Source organism: Pogona vitticeps, chromosome 5 (genome assembly GCF_051106095.1).
Source record: "Pogona vitticeps strain Pit_001003342236 chromosome 5, PviZW2.1, whole genome shotgun sequence".
Classification (NCBI taxonomy): Eukaryota; Metazoa; Chordata; class Lepidosauria; order Squamata; family Agamidae; genus Pogona; species Pogona vitticeps.
The window spans coordinates 16,692,253-16,711,232 of NC_135787.1; the positions used below are offsets into that span (position 1 = coordinate 16,692,253).

Genomic DNA, 18,980 nt, shown 5'->3' on the forward strand with positions numbered 1-18,980 from the left:
GAAATCAGGACTAATCAGACGTGAGCCACCCCCACAAGAAAGAACTTCAAAGTTCTGATAGAGAATTGAAATTCAGGACTGTTTGAGTTTTTCCAGCTATGGGAGTGCAAAGCATACCCTCAAAGGATGCCAAAGAAAGGACTTTCACTTCCTGGACATTGATTTTTTAAAATACTCAACTCTATTTCCAGTAATCCTCATGACATATTATTTATGTGAAATCTAAATCTAAATGATTATATGAAGATCTGATCTATTATCAGTTCAATTGTTCTTTTCACTCTCCTAAAATGGATACTTTTAGACCCCTGTAAACATTAATAGGATATTTCTTGAATTGTTGTATTACAATTATAGATGAGTGGTGATACGACCTTGAAACTGTCAGTGTTTGTCAGAAATGGACTATAAAGTTAAAAAAAAAAATCCTTCCTGTCAGCAGATCAGTGTGACTTCTTGCCTACTTGACCTTTGTACAGAATTTTGCTAGATTTAATAGAACCAATCGACTATTGATGTAATTAATCACACAATGCCTTATTCCAGTTCTAAGAGTAATCAGAGGTTCCCACTAATCAAGCTGGGATTGACAATTGTATTGAACCCATTTACCCCATAATTACTGTTGGAGAGTGAGCACACAAGTGGAACAGGAAAAAACGCTAACTTGTAGTTTCTGCCCTTTGAAAGCTCAGAATGATTAGCTGAGCTCACTTCCATTTAGAAAGGAATCACATCCACATGTAAGAAAATAAAAAAGCTTTTGTTTATTAGACAAATATTCTTGTAATGGGAAAGGCATAGAAGGCCTAGTTTTAGTTAACAGCGTTGGATATGTCAAGAGCCATGGCTGGGCCTTTCATCACTTGAGAACAAAGCCCAGGTACCTCCTCCTTGGAGGGACAAGAGCAAAGTGCGAGAAGGAAGGAAGTGCCATCAGCAGCCATAAACACAGAAATCTAAGGTTGGAAGAAGGTCAGAGCAGGTAAAAGAGTGATATGATCTTAGGTAAAAACAAATTATTTGAGCAGGGAAAGTTCAGTCTAGAAACCTGAGAATGTAGTCTCTCTGCTTTTTTCCCATGCAAACACATGCATGTTCTTGGGTGTAAACTGAGTTGTATCCAGCCACTTCCAACAATTACTGGGAAATGGGAAAAACTATTAGGAACGGGTAACAAGCCTTCATATCAGACACTATCTTTGGGCAAGAGGAGGAGCCTTTTGGCTTGCTCGCTTGCTTAACATTGCTTAACATTGGTGCACAGGCAAAGCACAAGTGCTGCTTCATGTTACCACAATTCATCCACATTTCTTGCTCCAAGATATAAAGCACATGTTGGTTCAATTCTTTATGTTGGTCTGACTGAGATACTTGCATAGGTAAAAAAAACCACCACAACCCAAGTCTACATGACCACAGTAATATCTTCTGTGCAGTATTTATTGGGTTGAAACTGGGAGTCAGGAAAGATGAATCTATCTGTATCCTCTTTGTGTCAGGTTTTCCTATCCAACCTTTTTTATTTTGCATCAGTCTGCAATTAAAAGCAATGTGAAAATTTGTCATTTTTAAAAAATACACTTTCTTCAAATACATTCATCCCCTAATTGAGTTTTTGCACACAAATGCATTTTAATGACATGAACTACAGTGCAAAATTCAGAACAGCATGCAGTCCAAAAGACTTCTGAGTTGGAATTCATATCCTACTCTAGGGAATGTCAATTCAGTTCCTTTGTTTAAAAATCTGAGCCAAACAGGATTTACCCTATCCCTATGAAACTGTGGTGTATGTATAGTTCTATTCTGTCTGATGACCTATGACTTGTGTTGCCTCTCCTTTGAAGGGCTGTTCCCTGTTCACTACTGCAAACAAGGTAAGAAAGGCAATCTGTCTGAGTAGTGGTGAGAAAGTACCACATCTGCTGTTTTCACCTGTCAAGAAGCTGAAAGATCCCTGTTCTGCATCTTAAAAGTTACTTAGAAGCTAGCCTGTGAAGTCAACAGTCAGTGGGGGGGAAACGGCCATTAGCACATGAGGGAGTGTTGTAAGAAGCAAGTGTTACATTAATGTTTAAGAGTTAAGTAGAATGGCTGAGAAGAAATTGTTTGGAACCAGTAAGTGTTGTGTTCTTTTCAACATTTCAGTTCGGCATTCACAAGGTTCAAGACGGGAGGGACTCCCGGAGCCTTTAGAATAGTGCTCAAACACTTTTACAACAACAGGAAAGGTGACTTAGGCCTTGCCATGCCCATTCATGTGTTTAGTCGTTTAGTCGTGTCCGACTCTTCGTGACCCCATGGACCAGAGCACGCCAGGCCCTCCTGTCTTCTACTGCCTCCCGGAGTTGTGTCAGGTTCATGTTGGTTGCTTCGCAGACACTGTCCAGCCATCTCATCCTCGGTCGTCCCCTTCTCCTCTTGCCATCACACTTTCCCAACATCAGGGTCTTTTCCAGGGAGTCTTTTCTTCTCATTAGATGGCCAAAGTACTGGAGCCTCAGCTTCAGGATCTGTCCTTCCAGTGAGCACTCCGGGTTGATTTCCTTTAGAACTGATAGGTTTGTTCTCCTTGCAGTCCAGGGGATTCTCAAGAGCCTCCTCCAGCACCACAATTCAAAGGCATCAATTCTTCGGCGGTCTGCTTTCTTTATGGTCCAGCTCTCACTTCCATACATCACGACAGGAAAAACCATAGCTTTGACTATTCGGACTTTTGTTGGCAAGGTGATGTCTCTGCTTTTCAAGATGCTGTCCAGATTTGTCATCGCTTTCCTCCCAAGAAGAAGGCGCCTTTTAATTTCAGGGCTGCTGTCTCCATCTGCAGTGATCATGGAGCCCAGGAAGATAAAATCTGACACTGCCTCCATATCTTCCCCTTCTATTTCCCAGGAGGTGATGGGACCAGTGGCCATGATCTTAGTTTTTTTGATGTTGAGTTTCAGACCGTTTTTTGCACTCTCCTCTTTCACTCTCATTACAAGGTTCTTTAATTCCTCCTCACTTTCTGCCATCAGAGTGGTATCATCTGCATATCGGAGGTTGTTGATATTTCTTCCGGCAATCTTAATTCCGGCTTGGGATTCCTCCAGTCCAGCCTTCCGCATGATGTATTCTGCATATAAGTTAAATAAGCTGGGGGACAATATACAGCCTTGCCGTACTCCTTTCCCAATTTTGAACCACTCAGTTGTTCCATGACCAGTTCTAACTGTTGCTTCCTGTCCCACATATAGGTTTCTCAGGAGACAGATAAAGTGGTCAGGCACTCCCATTTCTTTAAGAACTTGCCATAGTTTGCTGTGGTCCACACAGTCAAAGGCTTTCGCATAGTCAATGAAGCAGAAGTAGATATTTTTCTGGAACTCTCTGGCTTTCTCCATAATCCAGCGCAAGTTAGCAATTTGGTCTCGAGTTCCTCTGCCTCTTCGGAATCCAGCTTGTACTTCTGGGAGTTCTCGGTCCACATACTGCTGAAGCCTACCTTGTAGGATTTTGAGCATAACCTTGCTAGCGTGCGAAATGAGTGCAATTGTACGGTAGTTGGAGCATTCTTTGGCACTGCCTTTCTTTGGGATTGGGATGTAGACTGATCTTTTCCAATCCTCTGGCCACTGTTGAGTTTTCCAAACTTGCTGGCATATTGAATGTAGCACCTTAACAGCATCATCTTTCAAGATTTTAAATAGTTCAACTGGAATGCCATCACCTCCACTGGCCTTGTTGTTAGCCAGGCTTTCTAAGGCCCACTTGACTTCGCTCTCCAGGATGTCTGGCTCAAGGTCAGCAACTACATTGTCTGGGTTGTCCGGGATATCCACATCTTTCTGATATAATTCCTCCGTGTATTCTTGCCACCTCTTCTTGACGTCTTCTGCTTCTGTTAGGTCCCTCCCATTTTTGTCTTTTATCATGTTCATCTTTGCGCAAAATGTTCCTCTAATATGTCCAATTTTCCTGAACAGATCTCTGGTCTTTCCTTTTCTGTTATCTTCCTCTATTTCTTTGCATTGTTCATTTAAGAAGGCCCTCTTGTCTCTCCTTGCTATTCTTTGGAAGTCTGAATTCAAGTTTCTGTAACTTTCCCTATCTCCCTTGCATTTTGCTTCCCTTCTCCTCTCTGCTATTTCTAAGGCCTCGTTGGACAGCCACTTTGCTTTCTTGCATTTCCTTTTCTTTGGGATGGTTTTCGTTGCTGCCTCCTGGACAATGTTACGAGCCTCTATCCAAAGTTCTTCAGGCACTCTGTCCACCAAATCTAGTTCCTTAAATCTGTTCTTTACTTCCACTGTGTATTCATAAGGGATTTGGTTTAGATTATACCTGAGTGGCCCAGTGGTTTTTCCTAATCTCTTCAGTCTAAGCTTGAATTTTGCTATGAGAAGCTGATGATCAGAACCGCAGTCAGCTCCAGGTCTTGTTTTTGCTGACTGTATAGAGCTTCTCCATCTTTGGCTGCAGAGAATATAATCAATCTGATTTCGATATTGCCCATCTGGTGATTTCCATGTATAGAGTCGCCTCTTGTGTTGTTGGAAAAGAGTGTTTGTGATGACCAGCTTATTCTCTTGACAAAACTCTATTAGCCTTTGTCCTGCTTCGTTCTGAACTCCAAGGCCAAACTTCCCTGTTGTTCCTTTTATCTCTTGGCTCCCTACTTTAGCATTCCAGTCCCCTAGAATGAGAAGAACATCTTTCTTTGGTGTCAGTTCTAGAAGGTGTTGTAAATCTTCATAGAATTGTTCAATTTCAGTCTCCTCAGCAATGCTGGTTGGTGCATAAACTTGGATTATTGTGATGTTGAATGGTCTGCCTTGGATTCGTATTGACATCATTCTATCATTTTTGAGATTGTATCCCATTACAGCTTTTCCCACTCTTTTGTTGACTATGACGGCTACTCCATTCCTTCTACGGGATTCTTGTCCACAATAGTAGATATGATAATCATCTGAGCTGAATTCGCCCATTCCTGTCCATTTTAGTTCACTGATGCCCAGGATGTCGATGTTTATTCTTGCCATCTCCTGTTTGACCACCTCCAGCTTCCCAATGTTCATAGATCTTACATTCCAGGTTCCTATGCAGTATTTTTCTTTGCAGCATTGGATTTTCCTTTCACTTCCAGGCACGTCCACAGCTGAGCGTCCTTTCGGCTTTGGCCCAACCACTTCATTAGCTCTGGAGCTACTTGTACTTGTCCTCCGCTCTTCCTCAGTAGCATGTTGGACGCCTTCCGACCTGAGGGGCCCATCTTCCAGCGTCATATCTTTTAGCCTTTTGTTTCTGATCATGGGGCGTTCTTGGCAAAGATACTGGAGTGGCTTGCCATTTCCTACTCCAGGTGGATTGCGTTTAGTCGGAACTCTCCACTATGTCCTGTCCGTCTTGGGTGTCCCTGCACGGCATAGCCCATAGTTTCTCTGAGTTACTCAAGCCCCTTCGCCACGACAAGGCAGCAATCCATGAAGAAGATGCCCATTCATACCTCTCAGTATATCACAGCATGCTACTTTATCTGAATCTAAATTCTTAACAGCATTTCATTTGTAGCTGTTCAGAGTCTGGACTTCTGGACTGGAGAGAATAAAAGAAGAGCAATTTCAAGGATGGCTTGGCAAAACACACCTTGCAAGCTAAATGGTTTACCTGCCTTTGGATTTCTGTCCCATCTGATCCATTGTTATCCTTGCAAATGATCGCATTTTGCCTATGATTTGCCACATCTTAAGAATACAAGATCTCTGTTTTTGAATCTCACCAAAGTTCTATATAGTTTGCTGCCTTTTTACTCCTGCTGCTAAGCAGCTGGGAGGGAGGGGGGAGAATTCACCCTCTCCAATAATTCTGAGGCAGGGCATTGCAGGTGGTGCTCTTGCATCACAACATCACAAGCAGTGAGGGCAGCTTAGGAAAGACTGGCCCTGCACAAATGCCAGCCCCCTTGCTCACTGCTGCTGGATGACTCACTCACCAGCCTTATAGGCCAGAGTGAGTGTTCTGGTTGCCTGGGGGGGGGGGTTGGATAGGAATTTGGGGCTCGGGTTGCCTGATTGGTGTACTGAACAAAAAGGGCCTGGCTGATCTTTGCCTATTCCATTCTTATTCCTACAGGGCACAGTGGGCAAATCAGGAGCATTTGTGTGTTAATAGGTCACAACCTGGTGGGTGGTGTTGGGAGAGGCAGGGTAGTGGTGATCCCCATAATGCACAATTGGGTAATTGGTTCCCCTGATTGTGTACCATGGATCATGAAACTCAGGGACACAAGCAGGAAGGGGCCTTTGAGACAGTCTCAGGCTACAGCCAGCCTCAAATCATGAGACTTAGGCTGCAGATGGACACGGGAATTTCTCCCCGATAGAGTTGGCCAGGGCAAGACTGGCGATGGTCCCAGGTTATGGAATGCTCTCTCCCAGGAGGTCAGGTTGGCATCTAAAGGACGTTCCCTTTTATATTTTCACTGACAGCTGAAGATCCACCTTTGCAGGCTTTTAACAGTCATAACTGAATGCCAGTTTTTAGTTAAGACATTTTTTTAACTTTTTGTATGTTTTCAATAACTCAAAAGTATTATAGCTTATTTGTTTGTAATATATAACTTATTGTCTTTTTAATACTATGGACCGCTTGAGCCCACCTTATTGGGAGTAAGGTGGCCTATGAATAAGGCAACAGACAAATGTACAGCCAGGTCCCAGACCCAGGGAATTGCCTTCTCTGGGCTGAAGAGGGGCCTGGATGGTCCACTTGCCCCTGTTCCCACATCCCTGCACTACTCAAGGCCCCACTGCAGGTTAGGGAATTTGAATACAGTGATGCCTCGCAAGGCGAAATTAATTCATTCTGCAAGTCGTTTCGTATTGCGAAAATTTCATCTTGCAAAGCGCGGTTTCCCATAGAAATGCATTTAAATTTAATTAATGTGTTCCTATTCATCTTGCAAAGCACAGCCATAGAAAAATTTGGTTTGCGAGTCACCAAAAAAAATCGCAAAACACTTTTGTCTTGCGAATTTTTCGTTGCATGAGGCATTTGTCTTACGAGACATCACTGTAGTTAATAAAGTTGTGGCTCACATTGAAGCCAGTCTTTTATGTCTTATCTCTTTGTTTACTGGTTGGGAGGGGCAATGGCAATCTGTCTTCGGCAGTAGTCATCCGGAGACTATAGCAATCTGATCTAGCTGGTTTGATCCTTGTCTTCTTTGTTTACCAGATTTTTTTGATATCCTTTCTGTTTTCCTTTCTCACTAGTGTTATTCAGAAATTTCCCAGAATTTGTGAATAGGGGACATGTGTATAAGTACAGGTCCTATCTCCTTAAGATGTGAATTGTGACAAGTCAGTTAGGCTTTCACACATTGGCCAAAATCCTGTTGCATAAAGTAGTAGATCACAGTATAGTAGAGTACAGGAACGAATCAATGGGGTTTTAGTGAGTGAACTTCTAAAATTCCATTAATTCACACAGGCCTACTGTCAGTTGTGACTTACTATGCTAAAATAAGTTGCAGTTAGAGTAGGCCCATCTGAAACAAAAGAACCTATGGAGGAGTTGACTCACCAAAGCCCCATTGATTTGATGGGCGTACTTTAATGTAGTTTACTACAGTAAGCAATTGAATTTTTGCCCAATGAGTGCAAAGATCTGACATGAACGTTGTATGTACAGAGCTGTCAGGCAGACTGTGTTTCCTCTTCTGATTTGTAAAAGCGAATTGGGGAGTCAGACATTGCATATAGGTCCTTTCGTATACTGTGAACACAATCTTATTCCTGAACAAGGCTTCTTTCACTACTTCATTCCTTTATCTCTGTTATCACCATTTACTGGCTAATTGTTCCAGGCAAACAGATACTACGGTAATGTCACCATACTATGACCTAATTATTTCAGTGGTTAAGGAGCTACAGAAGAGTATTTTTGAAGAACCTTCTTGAAACCCTAAAGGACTCGGGGATGATTGCTGCTTAGGCAAGGAACCAACATTTGCACAACTTTTTTTGGGGGGGGCTTATATACCGCCCCATAGCGCTACAAGCACTCTCCGGGCGGTTTACAATTTTAATTATACAGGCTACACATTGCCCCCCCAGCAAGCTGGGTACTCATTTTACCGACCTCGGAAGGATGGAAGGCTGAGTCAACCTTGAGTAGGCTACCTGGGATTTGAACCCCAGGTCGTGAGCACAGTTTTAGCTGCAATACAGCGTTTTAACCACTGCGCCACGAGGCTTTTTCTGTTCTTTTGCTAGCCACACAGAGTCCCATCCCTTCTTCCATTGGTCCTTTATGGACCAAGCAGGGAGAGTACCTCTCCCCCAAATCATGCAGTTATGGACTTATGCTTTCCTTGGTCAATGAGTTGCCCATGCATTCTCTCTGCTGTATACTCCAGAAGTATTTTTTTTTAAAAAAAAAACATGGTGTGGATGTCCAAAATAAAGTTGGTATATATCCATGGAAGAGATTGCTAGTGACTACAGGCTGGATTTTGAAAGTGGAGTGTCTAGTGGAACAGATACAGGAAGGAGAAGCTATGAGAGAAGTTGACAAGTAGGAATATAAATCATACTTCTCAATAAGATTGTGAAATTCGGGACTCTAAGTTACATCAAGGTTTCATTATATGGGTCTTGAGCTTGAAACCATTAGGCACAGTCTATGAGGGAGTTCTATTGTTCGTGCTTCATTCTCTTGAATGGGGTTTGTGCAGAAGAACTGCCTGGGGGGATTGCATTATTTGATAATTTGTTCTAATGGGTACTCTGCTTGAGTGTCTCTCTGTAGCACTTTTGATTTTGGAAAACACCCGAAGTATTTGAACATTGTTCATGTTTTAGGATCTGAGAAATATGCTCACAGCTGAAAATGAGGAGGTTCTCAGGCTGGAAATTGGAGGTGATTTATGTGGTTGGCTGGTATCCCTGTTATGCAGGGATGTAAAAGGAGGTCCAATTTGACAGTGACGGATGTAATGAAGTCTCTGAAAAGAATGAACAGGTAGAGAATTCTTTTTTTTTTCATTGCAGTAACTAAAAAATGTATGACACCCCCATCCATTATTTAGTGAAAATTCATTTTCTCTAGTCAGAAGAGAGTTAATGTACCTTAAATGATCAGCATTTCCCTTTTAGCAACTTTAGCTGAAAACACGTGTGAACTGCAGTGCCTCCTGTGTAAGAAGAGAAAAGAAACAACTTAGCAGAGGAATAAACTATGCATCATTTCTAATCGACCACTGGCCCATGAAACTCTTTCCCCCACCTTTAATTGTTGGCAGTCCTTATTCAGTGCTGATCTCCTTTGGATAATGTCATTTAAAATGTCTCAACTGCTAAAATACAGTAGTAAGTTGCAACTGGATTAGGCCCACTGAATAACGGGACTTCTGGAGGAGATGGCTCACCAGATCTTCACTGATTTAATGGGCCTACTCAAGTTATGACTTACTGAGGTTCAACCAAAGTTTCGTGCATTTTGTGTTTGTCTTTGGCTGTTTGCTTTGTCCCCTATCTTACCTCATGGTGAATATCATTGAAATCTGGCCTGGTGCACTTCCCTTTGTTACATAAAATGTAACTCTGTCTTGAATCAACAGTATGAGGACCATGCAAATCTCATCAGGGTTTAGTTTTGTGTACCAAAGGATCCATGAAAGAAATGGTTGTGGTGTATTAGTTACTAGTTGAGATGGGGGTATTCATATATAAATATCCCCACACAGCTGGATTTAATGAGGGGCTGGCCCCTGCAGACGGCCCGTCCACTCACGCGTCCAACAGTGGTGGCAGCCTCGCTCTTCCTTCCAATTGCTCCCAGAGCTCCGCTCTCTTCCTGCTCACCTGGCCACTCCAGGCAGTGGGAGGGAGGATGAGTCTCCCTGCATGGCTGCTGAATCGCTAGGACACCCCGAGAAAAAGGGGATGTTACTGTATTTTTCCGTGTATAAGACGTCCCCATGTATAAGATGCCCCCCCCCTTTTCTAACCCAAAATTAAGAAATCTAAGTGGGGCTTAGCAAGTGGAGAGGAAAGCAGAGATCAAAGCCTTGCAGGATCACTTTGATTCCTGCTTTCCCCTCCACTTATTTTTGTTCTTTCCTCAGCTTACTTCTGTGTATAAAGATTTTAGACAAAAGTATAGTCTTATACATGGAAAAATAAGGTAAATCATTTCGGAGTAAGCTCTGTCTGGAAAACCCTGTAAAGGGTTGCCAGACATCAGAATTGAATTGATAACACATTATTATTGGTGCTGCTGCTGCTGTGGAATACATTAATTTCTACAAAAAGGACCTCCTAAGTTCCAAGCCAGGATTCTCACTCTTATACCACGTTGGCTCACAGTTTTGGAGGACTTGTCTTTTCTTTCTCCTTGCCCCCACCCCACCATTTCTTTTTTGATTTTAAGATATGGCATGCAATTATTTCTTTTAAACGAAGACTCTTAAGACTGTGTAAGAGAATTCTTAAGTGTCTTAACGGTCTTTACTGTATGAACACTGACCTCCTTTTAACATGTGGGAAGATATTTATCCTCTTTTGATCCTCCTGTGCTTCTAAAAGCATGAGACTGTGAAATTAGCAAAATGAGCATTTCCACAGTTCGCAAAGATTGATTTTTCCTGTAATGATGATATAGTCAAGTAAGAATAGGTGAGGGCATGGAGGGTTTGTCCCAAAAGACTAGATACAGAATACTTCTAGATCATCTTGTGTAAATAACAATTCTGCATTTTATTTCAGTACATAAGAAGAGCTGAGTGGAAGTTTGTTATAGAAAAAATATCAGATTAATGCCTAAGGGAATACGGAGGCGAAGAGAAGATATTTATTATTTTCTGTAAAAAGAGGAATCAGAAGATTAGTTTATGTAAACTGTGTCAGTTTGCTGCAAGATACATTGATTCCTGCGAAACCAATAATAAAGGAAGAAGATTCATTATAGTAAGCTGTTACAAGACACAAGAGAGTCCACCCACAGTATGCTTTAAAATGGCAGACTTGTGAATAAATACCATCTGGGCTGTGATTTTAGTATTGGTCCGTTACTGTCAAAATGACAAGCAAAATTGTTAGGTCAGTCCTGGAAGAAATCCAGTTAAAACCTTCAAGCTCTTCTCATAACGAGGCATTCTGGAAATATCCCTATTGACCCACTGCCAAAAGCAAACACACAATTGTTTTTTAAAAAATGCAAGCAACAGATTTGCTAAAATCGTAAGAAAATAAGGAAAGCCCTATTTGATTGAGCCAAAGTTTTGTCTCAGCCAGAGTCTGGAAAAATTCAGTTCCTGAAAACAACTAGCCAGCATGCCCAATGACTATGCTAGCTGAAGGATCCTGAAGGCCATAGTCAAGCTCTGATCTCAGCAGAGTATCTGGTTTCTGACAGAGGGCAGCCAGATTATTCTGGGAAATTCACAAGCATAGCACAAAGGCGCTGACCTCCCTACTGTTTACTTAAAAAACAAAACACTATTCAGCAGTGAATATGTAGAAAAATCCCATCACATTGTATTCTTGAAGGCTTTCACGGCCGGGATCTAATGGTTGTTTTGGGTTTTTTGGGCTCTTTAGCCGTTTTCTGAAGGTTGTTCTTCCTGACGTTTTGCCAGTCTCTGTGGCTGGCATCTTCAGAGGACTGGAGTAGGAACTCTGTCCATGCTCTTTTGCTGTTTGTTGGATAGTTGAGTATTTATAGCTGTGGAACAGCTTTTGTCCTTTTCAGGATATAGGGTGATCAGCGTGTTATTGTTGTAGATGTATTGTGATAAGGGCGAGAGATTATCTGTCACTGTGGTTTATGGATTATGCTGGCTAGAAAGGGGAGGGGGATCTGTTGTAACCCCCACCCCGCCCCCAAAGCAGTGTGCCCAAACTTTGCCTTCACAGCCCTTTGGAATGTAAGAACTCTGACTTCACCTGTTTCAGTTTGTGTACTTGCAAATAAACTGAAGTATTACAGAATGATGCTCACCTCCAGTGACCTCTTCCAATGGAAACCAAGCTTCTTGTTGGTTGGAAAAATGGATTGAACATAATGGCAACAAAATCAGGGCATTTCTAGGATTTGTTTTTCTGTGTTCCTGCTTTTGTCCATTCTGGTCTGCTACTTTATTAGTTGGAGATTTGCACATGTGATTCAGAACATGTGTGGGTAGGTTTACTCACAGAACACAGTGGAAGATAGGTTCGTTCGTTTAGTCGTTTAGTCGTGTCCGACTCTTCGTGACCCCATGGACCAGAGCACGCCAGGCCCTCCTATCTTCTACTGCCTCCCGGAGTTGTGTCAAATTCATGTTGGTTGCTTCGCAGACACTGTCCAGCCATCTCATCCTCTGTCGTCCCCTTCTCCTCTTGCCATCACACTTTCCCAACATCACTTAACAAATCTGTTTCCTGCATGCAATCTATTTCTCCAAAAACTATAGCTTATTTAAAGGAGTGGCTTTTGAAAAAAGTGGTAGAAATGCATTTTCAGTTGCAAATGCACAGGGGAACCATTGCTGTAATATAATTTCTTTATCAAATTGGTAATGCTTAACTTCTTTCTATCTTATTATTCAACCAAACTGGAGTGAGGCTCATGCATCAGCTACTGTTGCAATGAAGTGCGGTGCTGGTGAGGAGATCATTTACTGCTAGCTCCCAGTCACATGGGCAGAGCTGAGACTTAAAAAAGATTAACCTGTGCAGAAGATAGAGGCTGGCATCCAGTGGCTTAATCTGTCCCTGTTACAATTACTCGGCTGGCACAACACCAGAAAAGGCTAATGTTATATTAATGATGAAACCTTGGGCAGAAAACAAAACTGAGATGGCATTTTAGTTCAAACTATTTGCTCTTGATCCATTTCATTGCTAAGTGATAAGTAACTGAACTTGTGGCTCTTCTCTGAAATATAGACTTTCAATAAACCAATTTCCTGTTATCGTAGTCTACAGCTTCAGCTGCTATACCCTTTCCATTGCAGAAACCAGGCTCCTATTTTGCATTTGATTTGCCAAAACAGCAATCCACAACCCTTCTTTGGTCATTCCAGGGCATGCTCTGAGGCTCTGCTTAAAGCAAGGTCTGGATCTTGTGATCGCTTCCTGGATAAGAAGTACTGCAGGCCACGCTGCATTCTTTGTCTGAGGGAGGAGGGGGAAAAAAGGATTCTGAAAATGTTCTACATCCATTTGGCCCCAATCCTTTTTGCAACCACAGTTTTTCCCTTTTTCCATTAAAAAAAGAGATCTTGATGCCATTGTTTTTCCATTCCTGCTGTGCATCCTTCCTGGATGAATCATCTGGGTGATCCCAACCAAGCTGTGAGTGCAAATGTTATGTAGTCCATTTGATTTGGTTCTGTAATTTGCTCAGTTGCTTTTTAAACAAGAAATCACAGATTTTTGTGCTTCAGAATTAGGATTGAGACAGAAAGAACTTTGCTGTGGAAAAAAATGAAAATGTGAATTTGACTGATTTCCCTATCCTTATGCGGAAAACTAAATTTTGCTAAGCTTGAAATCCTACTTCCTCTACCTATGTTTCTATGTAACATGCAACAGTACTGGGCAGTGTAAGCTACGACTCTGATATAGTATTGTCAGTTCCTCCACAGTACTAAGGTAGCTTTATACTTTACTCTTTTAACTGTAGGCATCTGGCTTCTGTTTTCCATATTCAGCCTGTAAAACCTGTGATCTTTTATTGTTATGTGTCTTCAATCCTCTTCCAATTTTGAATTAGGGACTTCTAAACGGTCATATCATTAACAGTCTTGCAAACTAAATATTATGGGTTTCTTTATTGAATCAATCCATCTCATGTTAGATCTTCCTCTTTTACTGTCTTCAACATTTGGTAGCATTATTGTCTATGCTGTGCTCTATTGTTGTGCACTAGCATGAACAATGGTCTCAGATATGATTCTGTCCTTTGTTATCTGTGTGTTTCTGAAAGCACCTATTCCATTTTTCCTAATTAGAACAATTAGATGGGGTCTACAATGCCATGGGGTCACAAAGAGTTGGACAGGACTTAATGACTAAACAACAACAACAGTGTCTCTAACTTCCATGTTCTGATAAGGATTGTGTCTGTGGCTCTAGTAATGTGGTGGCCCTGATCATTTCCATATAGGTAGCCTTCAGGTAGCCCTGAGTCCTTTCAGAATAATACCTTATTACATTCTGGGAAAGCGCTTTGACACAGGTGTGAAATATACCTTTTTTTGCATACTTCCTTTTCTGATTTTCACACAACACGCAGAGAAGTCATTAGTCAGGGTGAGATTGATTATTTTTCTTCCACTAAGCTTTGGGAAGACTGGGTTATGCTGATTAATTTCAAGGAGACTATGAAGCTCTGATGAATCAGTTCCAGCCTTTTCTATTATTCTCCAAGAGAGAGTAGGAGAGCACTAATTTGCCATGGTTGTGCACCATAATGAACCCCTCTTTAAAAGTGCATTAAAAGTGTAACACCTCTGGATATGATGCTGCTAATGGATGTAACAGAATAGTGCTTTGTCTCAAACCTGAAATTACAAAGGGGCAAGCCACGTGCAGTAATCTTGGGTTGCTTCCATCCCCCCTCTGCCCCTTTTCCAGCTCATTAAATTTCTCACACAGAGTGCCACAGCATAATCAAGTTTCAAAATATCTCCTGAATAGCTCCCAAGTAGGAAATTCTTTCCTTGTTTCCAGAACATTTTGCAAATTACAATTTAAAAAAAAAATCCCACACAGCTCTCTATATTAGATGCTACACAGAACATTCTGTAAATGGTAGTAAAGAGAATTGTGGAGCAGAAATGGGAATGGGGGTTAACACATAACTGTAGTAAGAAAAGCGTAATACTGCCTTGTTTAAAGAAACATATCCAGCTTTCCTGGGAATCAATGAGGTTCCAGCTTGGTAGCAAGTTTGAGAGTTCTGTGGGGCAGGAAAGGTGCAGGATAGTGACAGAGCACCTCCTGTTGCCTGCTGAGAAGTGTGGAGACTATAAAAGCAACTCATAGGACTGTATTGTGTGTGAGGATTTTCTTTCATACTGTTTACCATATAGTTTGCTTTTTAGCACTTCTGCTCTTCAGGCTGTGCCTAATTCAGTGGTGCAATGGTGAACTTGAAAGGAGCTCATCACGACAGTTGCCATAGCTAGCCCGGCCTCCCATAAAGAGGCTCTAGTTATGTAGACATCTGGATTCATTTATATCAGTGGTTCTTAACTTTGGGTTACTCAGGTGTTTTTGAACTGCAGCTCCCAGAAACCCCATCCAGCACAGCTGATGGTGAAGGCTTCTGGGAGTTGCAGTCCAAAAACACCTGAATAACCCAAGGTTAAGAACCACTGATTTATATCAACAAATGAGGAAGAGGTCTTTTGTAAAGTTCATGGCTCTTACTGTTTCTAGGAAAACTCTAGAAGATCATAGTTCTTGCTGCTATGTAGAGCAGGAAGATTTCTCTTGCATGCTTGTTGCTTTCCATGTGTATACAGTGATGGTAGAGAGAGGAGAGGGTCAGTAATCCTCTCCAGGTGCGGTGAATTTACCTGGATAGGGAACAACAGAAAAGGGCTTCTGGCTTTTGCCGTTTATTTCAAGTTGATGGATTTTAGGGTTCCAGAAAAAGCAAAACCAAAGTAGATGCTGGAAGCATCCAATGCAGAGGATTACACTATCGGCAACTTTGAAGTGCTTAAAGGCAAAAGATAAGTCAGGTTGAAGAGATTGCTCTGTTTGAGGGCTACAGATACTACTGGGTATGAAGGTAGGTCTGACTCATATGAGTGCCTACGAACAGGGCTTCCCCTCCAAATGAACAAAGATGCAGTTTCTCTATTATGGATGCTTTGATTAAGCAAGGCTATTATGTGCTTTCAGTGGTGTGAATACTTCCCAAATAATGTGTTTTGGTCTGTGTGCTGACCTTAACTACTGCGTACTTCACTTTCAGATGTGTGTGGTTGAACAAAGTGTGTGTGTGTGTGTGTGTGTGTGTGTGTGTGTATTGTGAGGGGGAGAGAATAATTTTTGCAGCATTGTTTTAAACAATCAGCACCTTTAAATCAATTTGAATTGCAATGGCTTCTCAAATCACATGCTTTTCTCTTTTTATTTAAACTCTGTTTTGATGCAGCAGTGCATCAAAACAGTTTTGCACCTTGATATCTCAGGGTAAAGCCAGAAATGTTATTTCAGCAGTTGCAGAGTGTCAGACAAATCTTTCTTGTCTTTGAGCAACAGGTCATCAGGTGAAATCACAAGCTGCTTTGGGAGGGGGGGAACCTCCTCCAGTTCCAACCGTGATAAGTGCGCAGAGCTGCTGTTCAGGATGTGCAAACCCCAGATATCCTTAAAGAAGTTGGATTGGTTGCCCAGTCCTTTGGATGTAGGTCAACAGGCCCTCCTTTTCCCTCCCCCTCACCCAAATGAGATGATTCTCCCATGCAAATAGAATGATGTTCTTAGAACAAAGTCTCATTCTGGCCCAACAGAGCAAATAAGCTGTGGCAAAGATAGAATGTGAGTGGAGAGTCAGAAGCTAGTCATGCAAATTCTAATCTTGGCAGCCATGCTGATGCCCTGTATTCTCTTGGGCATGTGTCTTAATCTTTTCGCTTTGTTTTCTACATGTATAATAACAGGGATAATGCTCCCCTTTCTTAGAGTTTTGTTGAGCTTAATGAGCTGATGTATGTAAATTCCTTTGAAGCTTGGGCATGTAAAAGATAAGCAAAGAACTTGATGCCTTTTGGAATGGGATTGGAAAGAGATGAATGACCATCTAGGGCAGACTTCCAGAAATGTGAAATGTCCAAGTTAAAAAAAAAGTGGAATGCATGCAATTCATGTAGGCTTCAGAGACCTCCTTTATCTCCTTAGTGTGCCTTCTGCTAAGCCTGCACATTTGTCAAGTTCCTTTCCCTTCCTTCTTCAAGACCTGAGAGCTGTGTCCAAGGGCTGGTGTGATATTAAGACAATGAGATTGGAAGTCTCCCATTATATTCTCATTTCAGGTGGTGCTGCAGTTTGTTGAGTGGGAATATCAATGTAATTGAAAGCATGACCATGATAATATGTTGAATGCTTTGAATGTTCAACACTGTTATGGTTACCTTATTATTACTACTATTATCAAATACCATAAAACCTATGTTGTTCGAGAAAAAAACATATTTTTAAAAGAAATACTTTATGCGTACTTCCTCTGGTAAGTATCTCCACCAAAAATATTTCTCTGCTACGCACATGCTGCACATGGTTTTTCCTTTGGAGTAGCATTCAGTCATGCTTCATACTCAACTCTCCACCCCAGATTACCATGTGCCACATAGTTCTCCTAAATAGGCAACTCAATTCTTGTGATTCCAGGCCAGTTTATTGTTTGTTGCTAAAAATTCAATTCTTCTGGTTGCATCTCTCTTTTCAAGGGTTACACCTTTTAAAGAGCAATGCTGGGGCATGCAATAGGGTACAATGCAATGTTGTATAGTCGTACGTCTCTGCTTCTATGTTGTGGTCCCCAAGACTTTTACTTCTTGGTGATTTTAACATACATGTGGAGACACAGTGGACTGGAGCAGGTCTGGAGTTCATGGAGGCCATAACTGCCAACATGCGACAGGACCCCACCTGGTATTGGCTGACTGTGAATTCTTCATATCATTCTCTACAGTGCTTCTCATTATGCTAGTCTCAATTTTGTTTCATTTACTGAAACTCCATTTGCATTTTCTGCTAATCCTTGTTTTAAAGTTGAGTCGTGGAGCTTTGCTTCTTCTTCCTGCATTTCAAATCATAAATATTTGTGCACATTCCTTGATGTATGCATTAATTTTAACTTAATTTGCATATTTTTCCATTGACTACATCCTGTTGCTACATATTTTTCCAATGGTACACATTTTAGCCATTTGAATTTAAAATATGCACTTAATTTCGGGTGTAATTCATTCCTCCAGAATGTTCAGTAAGACTTGTAAATGTGAAAATATGTGAAATAAGACATATTTCTTTCCATAACTCGCAAGCCACATTCATTTAGTTGAGACAGTGGAATCCAACATAATTTTTTTCTGTACCTAGACGGAAGAGAGTAAGTACAATTCCCACAAGCCATTATCATTGTCTATGCTGATTGGGAATGGACATCCAAAACACCCAGGTGGTCAAGGGCTCCTCACTCCTAGACTTTTCTTCACAAAATTCTTTGAGAGGAGATGACAAGGTGGTGTCAATAAAAAAAAAATTCAACAAAAATCCATTAGAACAATCCATGAGAGAAGCCAGGCTGGTGACTGGAACATTAAAATACGACCATATTTCTCTGTTCCTGGCCCATTTGCAGTAGCTGTTGGTATGCTTCTGGACCAGGTTCAAGGTGCTGATGTTGACATTAAAAGCTCTAAGTGGTTTAGGACATTATCAGTTGTCTGAAAAATCTCCTGTTCCACCTGTTCCTCCCAATCAAAGATGTTACAGGTGGTCACCCTGAGGGAGACCCAGAAAACAACAACCTGTAACAGGGCTTTCTCAGGGGTGGCTGCCTCATTGTGGAACTCTCTCAGAGAGGTGTGATAGGCCCCTTCCCTCCTTGGCTTTAGTAAATAATTGATTCTAATCCGATTAATAGTGTGTAATTTATTTTGTTTATGTTAATTTATTATTCTTAATTATTGTGTACTTACTCTTAGCTACTGCAATGGATGCAGTAGCAGTCTAACAGTAGTTCTCTGCTACTGTTAAACTGTTTTGTGCTAATAATGGAGAGGAAGGCCTGCAAGGGCTTGAAGAACATACAGGTGATTATGGGTAGGGGAAGATATGGCTTTGGTACAGCTCTTAGTCGTTCCAGAAGAAGCGTGAACAGATACCTGAAAGCTGTCTATTGTTCTGGCGCTGTTACCATCTACCAGGCTCGAGGTAGCCAGCTCAGTCACCCCTCCACTCTAACTTTGGTGATGTTGAATGCCA

The 18,980-nt window shown here is 41.6% G+C and overlaps 2 protein-coding genes across 5 annotated transcripts in view; both read left to right on the forward strand.

Moving 5' to 3' along the window:
- Nucleotides 1–18,980, forward strand: part of LOC144589588 (uncharacterized) — a 500,689-nt gene that overhangs the window by 105,929 nt on the left and 375,780 nt on the right. The gene's annotated exons all lie outside the window — the stretch shown is intronic.
- Nucleotides 1–18,980, forward strand: part of GRID2 (glutamate ionotropic receptor delta type subunit 2) — a 963,252-nt gene that overhangs the window by 35,200 nt on the left and 909,072 nt on the right. The window contains exon 1 of one of the 4 annotated variants that reach the window (XM_078394564.1): nt 15,552–15,774. The exons of the other annotated variants lie outside the window; for them this stretch is intronic. The gene's annotated coding sequence lies outside the window, so the exon portion shown is untranslated. Of the gene's footprint in view, nt 1–15,551; nt 15,775–18,980 lie in introns of those variants that run through there. 4 annotated transcript variants of the gene reach the window in all.